The sequence below is a fragment of the Triturus cristatus genome, chromosome 8 (assembly GCF_964204655.1).
Source record: "Triturus cristatus chromosome 8, aTriCri1.1, whole genome shotgun sequence".
NCBI classification, from domain to species: domain Eukaryota; kingdom Metazoa; phylum Chordata; class Amphibia; order Caudata; family Salamandridae; genus Triturus; species Triturus cristatus.
In genome coordinates this window covers 1,171,126,454-1,171,137,514 of record NC_140591.1, presented here as the reverse complement: position 1 = coordinate 1,171,137,514, position 11,061 = coordinate 1,171,126,454, and positions in this window count along the sequence as shown.

Below are 11,061 nucleotides of genomic sequence, written 5' to 3'. Positions count from 1 at the left end.
AATAAAATCATGATTCAACATAAAGTTACCTAGTATTTTGCCTCTTGAATCTATGCATTCATAAGGCAACAGAGCTTATAAATTATTTGCAAGCAAACTCAGGTAAAATTTATTAACACAAACTGTGGCGTTGAAATCACCACAAATTAAAAAATCCAGGGGATTATTAAATGAAAGCAGATCTTCTGCAAAATTCATCAACACGAAAAAATTCTGGTTATTTAAAGAAATATGTCATTATAAAACATGAATTAAGAAAAAGTTGAACTTATTTGTAAAAAAGGACTGAACGACTTTGCAATTCATCTCAATAGGGACAATATTTAAATTAGAGGAATGTTTAAACCAAGTTGTTAGACCACCTTTCACCCTGCCCAAGTTGGAAGGTATCACCAAGTTGGAATAACACAGAAAGCCATCCCTGAGCAAGGGAACAGTGAACCATGTTTTCTGTAGAAAGGTTATGTCAAAACTATTGATCAAACCTAACCTCTTGGGTTGCTTTTCCTTTGAATCTAATCCGGCAGTGTTCCAAATGATGATGATGAGAGAATATGGCTGAAACTTTCTGTCACAGACCAACTTTGGAGTAGCTGACATCAGTGAACAAAGTAGGACTGGGCCAGAGTAGTTTGAAAACCAAAGGTGGATGGAGTCATTCCTCTTCAGTCTGGTTCTCCAGCGATTAAAATCGATTCTGTAAATTGAGGGCAAAACCTGATGTGGCTAGGGCGGATCTCTGTTGGTTGATATGGTGGTCTTTTATTTCAGCGCCGGGACACTCTTGGGAGTAGCCGCGCGCTTTATAAATTCCTGATAACATAACATAATATACAATTACTGGTTTTATTTCCCATAGGGATGATGGACAGCATGGGGATCATAGGCACCGAATGATCAGAGTCTGATAAGGGTACCCACTTCAAGAAAAAGGGCATGAAGCTGTTATGTAGAGCTTTGCAAACTGAGCAGAGTTTCCACTATAGTTTAAACCAGAAACGTCAGAAGTCATTTAAAGAATTAACAGCACTCTGAAATCAAAGCTGGTGAAGGTTTGTGCCTCCACTTCATTGAAAGGGCCAGATTTACTTCCACTTGTATTCATGAGCCTTAGAAGCACATCAGACAAAATGACAGGTTTCTCGCCATACAAGGTGTTAGTGGGGAGGGCCATGGGGGCTCCTTGTGTTCCATCGGCTGTACTTATGTATATTACTGATGACATTGTACTGGATTACTAAAAGGTTTGGCTGATCTTGTGCACTCTATCTCTCATTAGTTGAGTTTGGCAACATCGTAACAAAAATAGAAGAACCATGTCATACCCTTCAATCTGGTGACTGGGTTTTAGGGAAGAAGCATGTTTGAACGTCCTGCCTGGTGCTAAGGTAGAAAGGTTCCTTTCTGGTCATCCTTTGACAATACTGCTGATAAATATGGAGGATTGCCACAGTGGAGCCACGCATCTCACACAAAGAGAGTGAAGTTTTCAGGTGCAGTAGTGCTGACAACAACTATTGATTCACAGTGTCAAGCTCAAATTAGCTTCATGGGTCCAAAAGAGCTTCGAAGTCAAGAAGATCGCATTCAAGTTGAACATGATCAGACTGAAGATCAAGCAAAAACTCAGAATCAAAGAGTGAAGCTGAGAATTTGAGTTTCCAGAAGCCCCATAGGAAAACGGTTTGTTGTAGAACACTAAAATCAAGCTGTTCCAGAGAGAAAAGAGTACCAAGTCACTAGAAGAAATAGCAAAAACAGCATTCGTCACAGGTGAGTGAGAAGTTAAAAATATGCATCAAGTACGCAAGTTGCCTGATCCTGTTTAAAGTAGAAAACAAATGTCAAAGGTTGCAATGGCGGACTATAAGCCCTGCACCTCACGCTAGTTCCAATAAATCTTGTTCCTGCGCAAAAACTTCCCAGCGCCAGCCATTGCGTGACGCCTCTGTGCTCCAGATCCAAACTTGATTACTACAAATGGGGGTGCGCCAGGCAATGAAGTCCAAAAGGGACTTTGGAGTTTAAGCAGACTAATGCGTTAGTGGTTGCAAGATGCAGGCTTTACTATGCCTGTAAGTCCCCCGAGGGCTCCTAGCGCAATACACTGGAGAAGATTTCATGTACTTCAAGTCCGTCAATGAAAACTAATGAAAAAACTTCTAAGCCCGGATGAAGTTCCCCTAGAGGGAATGAAACGCTTTGGCCTGAAATTCCATATGAAATTACAAATAAAGAACTTTTCTGATACTACCTACAGTCTATTGGACTTCATTGCCTGACACACGCCCATTTGTAGTAATAAAGTAGAAAACAAGTTCACAAGAAAGTCCAAAGACCAGACACTATAAAAAGAAGAGCCAGAATAGGAAGAACAAGATTATGATTACAGTGAAAGTCAACAGACAGCAGTCAAAAGATTGACGAAAGTAAGAGTGCCTAATAGAAAGTATTTTTTTCCTGAATGGTCTTACTTTGTGAACACAGATACAGAAGATGATGTGGAAGTCTATGATCTACCATATTGTCAGTTCATTTTTTAATTAGAATCACCGTGGACTGTAGAAAAAAAACAAGAAGAAGATTATTTCATTCTGAAATTTTGATGATTTTTTTGCATATCCCTTCATGGTTCGAGTCTGTTTTGCTTTATACCTTAGGTTTCCAGCAGGAGATATTATTGGTTTCCTTCTTGAACTCACATCAAATAAAGTGAGCATAAAGAACTGAATTGAACTGAACTTTTTCTTTTTAAACTCGAGCTTTGTTTTTGAGTTATTGATGTTTTACCTTAAAATTTAGGGATTGTGATTAGATTTGTGTTTATTTTTTTTCTTATAAGTAGTAAGGCAACTAGCAAGCACACATTTATAATATTTCATCAGTCTTGATAATAATACTTCCAACTGGCCAACTGCTGTGTTTGTTTTCGTCAGTTTTATTTGATTTGCCTATCTACCACAGCAACGAATCAACCACTAAATTTAATAGTGTGATAGTCACAAATGTAACACATAGTACTAGGTTTCTATGTAATTTCAAGGACAATGTGCACTTACATTTATTGTCAGAATACACAGCTATTATGAGGGTAAAAGACTGTTATATTTGTACTTTTCTTTCAACTTCTGTGTTAGATGGAGTGACTCAGCTTACTCCAACATATTATCTTTCTTGAAATGTATTTGTGAGTCTTTTCCTGCATCAAGAATTTCAAGCTCCTTTACCTTACAGACTACAATGTCTCCTTAAAAGCCATTCTTGAAACTCAAGATTTGAAGTCTATTTCTGGAAATTTACGACTAATCATGACTAAAAACAAACTTGTGTGTGAATTGAGTGCTGTGGAGAATGAATTTGTAAGAGAATATAATGAAAGTAAAGTAAAAATTAGTAAATATTGGGAAGAAACAAGAGATATTGAATTGGAAGAAGAGACTGAAATAATTCTGACAGTCTAGAATGTATCCTATATTGAGGGAGTAACTAGAAAAGAAAGTAATAAAGTGTATGGTGCATGAAAAAGTCTCATAATGTTGAAACTGCTGAATTTGTGGGTAAGAGTGAGTGTAATGTGAGTTATGTAGTTGATGATAAGTTTCAAACTGGTGAAGAACCAATTCTGAGAGGGACTTATTATGTTTGTGGTAAGACTGCCTAATTTAACCTCCCACGTAATTGTGTGGGAAGCTGTTACCTTGCTTAAGTTTTCCCACACATATATCATGGTAATTAAATGAGTGAAAAGATTGATATAAATCTTAAAAGATCAAGGTGTGGTGTTGAACCGATGTTTATGGATGTATTTGATGTTTGATTCCTCCCGTTCATGTGTGTTCGAATGTTGTGAAAATTAGGAAATAATTTTCGTTGTTTGATCATTTGTTTGGTATCAAATGCTGCTACTACTTTAACCAAAATTAACCAGGAGATTACAGCTATGCATGCGATGACTATTCAGAACTGCCTTGCATTAGATATCCTTTGACTGAAGAAGGGCGGAGCCTGTCATGTGTTGAGGGTTCAACAATGTTGTACCTTCATCCTTGATAATGCAAGCTTATTAATTATTACATAGGCAACCTTACTTATATATCGCGTGAGGCACAAGTTCTTGAAGAACAAGAATTGTGGGAATCAGTTGGTGAATAGTTCAGTGTGTAGGAAAGCATTTTGCAAAGGTTTGGTAATGGTTTGGTAGTATTGGTGGGGTGGTTTTGTCACAAATATTATCACAAATAATCATTATTTCTTTATGCATCAATGTTCTCTTATTTTGCTAAAATTCTTTGAGGTAATCTCAAAATGTGACTGTGTGAAGAAGGTACCATCAACATCTTCAAAGACAAGGAAGAAGCAAGGTATCGAGGAGAGGAGAGGGGGGATCTGAAGGCTCATTTTTGTGAAGAAATGAAGGCTCTAGAAGAATAGAGATGCAAAGAAATAAAGATGATAGAGACTGCTATAAATAGATTTGAGGGATTAAAATCAATCAGCGGGGAACTGATAAAGAGGATTCAGATTTTTTAAATTGTGTTCCTATTGTTCCGAACATTTTTGCACTAAAATGCAAATGTTGCACCTTGCAAAACCATATTTTCCTCTGCTAGGTCCTAACTAGGGCTCAACTCCATTTTGATATCTGTCACAGCCATTACGTTTGTTTCTATTTCTCCCCTCATCACACATAGCAAAATGTGCATTGTTCTAATGCTTTGTGTAGGCATGCTGTTCTCAGAAAAACTTCGAAGCAATGCTTTTGCTAGTTTGAAGGTTCCTCATCTCTGTGTTACTGTAGGTCTATTTATTTATGAGACTGGCTTTATTTAATAGTAACCAAATTTGTACTGACACATCCGATGACATTAGGTCAAAAGGTTGTTCTAATTTACAGTTTGAGGATGGTATTAGGGTGGTTCTAGATGATGCTGAATTTCAGCTTGTATTTTGAATAGTCATTCTTGAAATGATGTAAGACTACCTTGGGCTGATACAATTTTCACAGTGTATTTTCAATAAAAAAATACAATTTTTGGAGGTGTTTCGGAGCCTGGATCACCCCAACTTAGAGAGTGAACCTATGTCTTTCTCTTGATTTCGAATTAGAAATATTTACACTGAGATTTGATTTCTTCCTATTCTCTTGGCTATATTTGATTGAACCTTATGGTAATTCTCTATACTGATTTACCATGCATTTTTGACTAACTATTGATTTTACCTTCTGTATTGCACTTTAATTATTTAATAAACCTTTGTGGTTTGAACCTAAAGATGGCTGCAAGTCTCTTTTTGCTCTAATATTTAATTGAATATGCTGATTTATTTGCTACTAATCTGCTGTCTGTTGTGGCACATTGCCTCACTCAACTTGAGGTTAACACCATCTCCAATCCTGCTCAGGCTCTTTATCTTAGACTAGCAAATAAGATAGTGTCAACAGAAGAGATAGACATCGAGAATGGCATTGAAATATCAAATGCTTCTGTTAATGTTATAATTGTAGAAGAAGATAAAGTTGGTGGGGCTGTCTGTGAAAGTGCAGTGAGTATTAGAGACAAGAATGTGAAGATTACAAGTAAAAGGATGTTTTGGTACCATTGTGGGGCAAACAAGCAGGGGCGTAATTGCCCAGCAATTGGTAAAAAATGTAAAAAGTGCAAGAAAGTTAGACACATTTGCCGTCTGTATATGAATTTGGGTCACAAGGAATTACCCCTCTTTCTTTCACTGCATGAAGCTTCTTTGCAGCAGAGAGAGGATATTTATGTTGGGTGCTCAATAAAGGACAAATTACAAGTATACATCCACAATCAAACTCCCTCCAACTCAGCCCAGGCATTGAGAGTCAGTTTGTGGCAAATAGCATGCATTATTGATCCATTTGGAAAATTTAAAATATGTTTTCAACAAAAACTTTCAATACTCCCCCACGAATAAAATATGTCAAGGAATAACACCTCCAGCCCATAAAGTACCATTATTTTCATTTAATTTGTTTTCATCAAGAGTACTAACAAATGACCTCTATATCTACAGCTGCATTTTACTATGGCTTTTGAGGTTAATAGGGTTCTGATCCTTACTGATTTTAAATAAGTCGTCCAGTTTAGAGTCCTGCTGACCAACATACCTAGATACTTATAAGATTTTACTTCCTTCCCTTCAATTTTCTCTAAAATCTGTTAGAAATGTATTGTTTTCTTACCAAAAAAATCACTATTTTAGTTTTTTCACAGTCATAAAATCTATTTGACAATATTCAGGAAGACAATAAAGCTTATGTTGCAATCCCACCTCTGTATAATCCAAAGAAAGAAATGATCTGCATAAAGTAGACATGGTATCTGTATGCCTCTTATTTTCAGAGAGTATGACTCAGTTTCTCCTAAGGTGACCAGAAGAACTGTCAAATAGATACCAAAAAGAGAGTCAATGTGCATCCTTGCTGCAAATCATTTTGTATGGTAATTCTTTTAGACAACCTATCAGAACAATCTAACTCTACCTGAACACAATTTATGTATGTGGTCCTTTAATAAGAGAAAGGAGGTCCAGAGAAATGTTCTATAGTTCTAGTTTGCCCCACAAATATCCTTTATCCACAAAGGTAAAAGCTATACAGATGACAATGAAGCAAACACAGTGCTTGGTTTGACTCCATTGACTTCTGTACTAACGTCCGGTCAATCATCAAGTGGCCCTAATGGAAACCCCATTCCTCCAAAGGAAGATGTGTTACCCACTTGGATTCACAAGGCGACCCCCTAAAAGAGATTACTTTGAAAAATCTGTATTGAATGAGATCCAGAAGATTACTAAATATACCTACAGCAGTAGACCAAATTTGTCAAAATCTGAGAAAGCTGCATTGCTAAAACTCCAAAATACACCTGACCTTACGATAAAACCCTGTGATAAGGGAGGGGGTATAGTCCTCATGGACACACAAAAATATGATGACAAAATGATCCAAATACTGGCGGTGCCAGACCACTATAGACCCATTAGATCAGGGGCCATTACCAAATTACAGGATCAGATAAGTACAATCACGAAAAAAGCTTGTGAGGACAATGTCATTTGTGACAAAGAGTATCAGTTTTTAAATAAAATCAATCCAGTCATGTCGGCAATGTACGGGGTACCAAAAAGCCATAAAAATATCAGTGACCCACCATTGCGACCGATAGTATCCTCCATCAATTCTTCCACAGAACCACTGTCTAAATATATTGACACATTTCTGTGCCCCCTCACTACTAAGTACCAGTCATATATCAGAGATACAGGTGACATCATTAGCAAACTAGAACATGCTCCATACTTCGATTTTAAAGGCAAGCTGTGCCACCAAATTAAGGGGACCAGTATGGGGGCATCTTACGCCCCAAGTGTGGCCAATATATATATATATGGGAGAATATGATTTGAAACATGTCTTCAATGAAATGGCGAGAAACAAGAAAAAGTGGGAGAACCCACTAAGTGCCTCGCACTGTTCACTCTGCGGGGAAAGAACCCTGGATATACATTTTCAAAGTACCACTTTCAAACAAATATTGCTAGGTTGTGAGCAAAAAAATTTTTTGAGCAAAAAATTTGTTGTTAACTTTCAATCAGTTTTAACCAAGAGTAAAGAACAAAACAAAAATCTTTACATTATCACATTTATATTGTTAATTTCACAATATGTTGAACAGAAAATACATCTTGTGTAAATTTGCAAGGTTTCCATTAAGGAGGAAGAAAAGATTAATCAAGTCGTTTATATCTTCATTGGTGTTGAAGCCCAATGCATTTCGGGATTTGTAGAATCCCTTCGTCAGGGGCAGTCTAAAACGTAAACAAAAAACAGAAACATGTCTCTAGACAGTGTATAGTCAATATTCAAATACAAATCTGATGGTACATTGGTGGAAATACAGTTGCGTGAACTTTGAGGATTGGTTATGTGTGTAGTTAGTAAGCAAGTGCTATAAGTAAGACAAATGGTGTTCTGTAAAAAACTCCAGTTGAAACAAATCCAAGAGGTTGAAAAAACCAAGTATGATTATAAAACCTGACGGTAAGATACCAATGCAAACTGTCCGTATGAGCATTTAGCAGGCAAGTACAGATAATCATCCAGTGGTGTATGGTAGATAGCACCCATAGTAAGGACCCTGTTGGCGATGCAGTAGGGTACTGTGAGACAATGATCAGAATCGGAAAGGAAAAAACGGAAAAGAGTCCCAAATGTAAAATGTTGTCAGTGTTATACAAAAGGATAAAACAGTGATATTAGAAGGGTAGAACGGAAAACGCGTGAACCTCATTGTGACCATGGTGAGAGAAAGTGAAAAGGAAAGTGACCGAGAAGTCGATCTGTTGGTGGCTCACCTCTTCAAAAGGAAATGCGAGATTGTACAAATGAAGACGAACAAATCATCAGTCAGAGATGGACTGGAGGGGAGTTCTTCGAGTTCTATAAGAAAAAATCAAATGCAAAAGCATGGTGGTATGCTGACTAAAAAGTGTGGCCCATGTTATTCCAGGTGAACGAAAAAATTAGTAGGGTACCTGACGTCTCGACGGGACTGTTAAGGCTGTGTCTCCGTGGTGAGCTCGTGTGCTGGACCGTGCCGCGGCACAATAATTATCGGGGAGAACCCTCGGTCAATAGTCAACGGTTCTGAAAATATAACAGGAGTTTTAGATACCTGTGCAGTACGATGCCAGTAACGGTCTCTGTGCAGAGCTACGTGCTCGGATATAAAATACCTGAGTGGTAGGAGTAGACAAGATATACGTAGCGCGATGTAGATGGCAGCCAAACACCGGAACTCGGCGCGAAGAAACGCAGAGTGACGACAGTGGGTGCCGGAACGAATGATAAACGTGTGTTCATGAAGGCAGAAAGAGGACTATGAGTGAAACGAGAAAATGGAACTACGGGGATCAATAAAGTTATACAAAAAATGTGAAGCGGAATGAAATCTGGTGAGCCAGGGGATGCCTAGATGTCGAAAAAATCTAGAGAGATGTGTGTGGTGTATGCGAGAGTTGGTGTGTATATGATATGTAAGATGCAGTTGGGTATTCAAAAATGCTTTATGTGCAGGTAGACACAAATGCTAAAAGTAATAAATAATATACATGAAATACAATGAGAGAATATGATTTGAAACATCTCTTCAATGAAATGGCCCCATTTTACGAGAATGTCCATAGGTGGCATCGGTTCATTGATGACATTTTTTTCATTTTGCGTGGAGATGAAACTACTCTGTCAATGTTTATTGAATGGCTCAACGTCAGTGATGAAAATTTGAGATTTACAGCCCATCAGAGCACAAAGTCAGTGGAATTCTTAGACATAGTCATCAGTGGCCAAGCAAGAGAAATTCAGGTAAACTTTTTCCGTAAGCCAACAGCCAAGAATACGATCCTAACGCATGACAGCTACCACCCAAACTGTCAAAAAGATTCAATTCCTTTTGGAGAATTTTTAAGGATCAGATGTAACTGTTCAAATATACAAGACTATGACAAAAAGGGAGAAGAACTAAAACAAAGACTATTACAGAGGGGATATACTAAACGTCTAATTTGGACAGCCTACAAAAGGGCGCATTATTATAATCGTGAAGCCTTGCTGTCAGGCAACACTCGCCCCAAAAAGGATAATTTAGTCTGTGTCATGAATCACTCACCTTTGAATTTTAAAATAAAAAAGGTGTTGGACAAAAATTGGCATATTTTAAATACTAATGAAGACCAAGAAATCAAACAAAAACCTATTGTAGCCTACCGGAGAAATAGAAATCTTAAAGATAACTTGGTGCATACAAGGGAAAGACAGACCCCACAAGAAAAACAAACAACCATCACAGGTCCCTCCCATTATGGAAAATCACAGATGTGTGGCATGTGACACTGCGGTTGTTACCCAATTTTGGGAATACCGAGGCAAGAAGGGAAAACTAAGACACTTTACAAATTGTAGAAGCCACAATTTGGTTTACCTTATTCTTTGCCCCTGCAACAAAGGGTATGTGGGTGAAACAAGTCGTGAGTTTAGAATCTAGTATAGCGAACACAGATCGGCTAACAGAACTCGTAAAATTTTGTCCCCTATGGTTCAACATTGTATTGAATCTAACCACAACGAAAATTAGCTTAGATGGCTCATTTTAGAAAAAATTAAAGGCATCCCCGCAAAAAACATCGATAAAGTACGCAAATATCGAGAAACCTTTTGGATTTTCACTCTTAATTCAGTTAAAGAGGGCTTGAATGAGGAGATAGTCTGACAAGTAACTTGATATTTCTGTTATGATGATTAGAAAAGATCTCAGACTCATACCATGATGGGAAGTACCCACTGTGGGGGACACAAATGACATCTTCAGTATACAAGATTCTAGGATGTCTATGAAACTCCTTGATATCCTGAGCACCAACACATACATCTTCTATTTATTTTCTTCTTTTCTTTCCCTTGAAATTAGCTTTGAGACCAGAGGCACTAGAAACCCCTAGAGGATTAAGCAATTTACGTATATTATGATTATTATAATGAGTGTGTTCATTTTTGTCCTCTATAGTAATCTTTACATAATATTAGTATCCAAACACAATTTGTTTTGTTTTTTGTCACCCATGTGACACACACACTGTTAATACGTAGGTGGATTTTTTTTGTGATATATTGGAGGACATGATAGGACACCTCCATAGTATTAAAGATTCCAAGATGATTGAGAATTTCTGCGGACATCAGTAAGAACATAATAGTGTCCCAAATGTTCTCTTCCCCATTGCCCATATTAACCACAATGCCATCATTGTTTATACAAAACGGATACATCAGGCGGCTGTTATCGACAGGTAAGCAATATGGCGAAATTTAGATCTGCAAAAGTTATTTGCCCTGTCAGTACCAGCCCGTAGCCGTAGTAATTGGTTGTCGGCAACAGGAATATATGAGAGCTTTAGATCGGTATAAACAATTTTATGACTCGGGCATTATTATAAATACTCGATCAGCCCTTAGCCGTAATAGTTTGTCAACGGGAA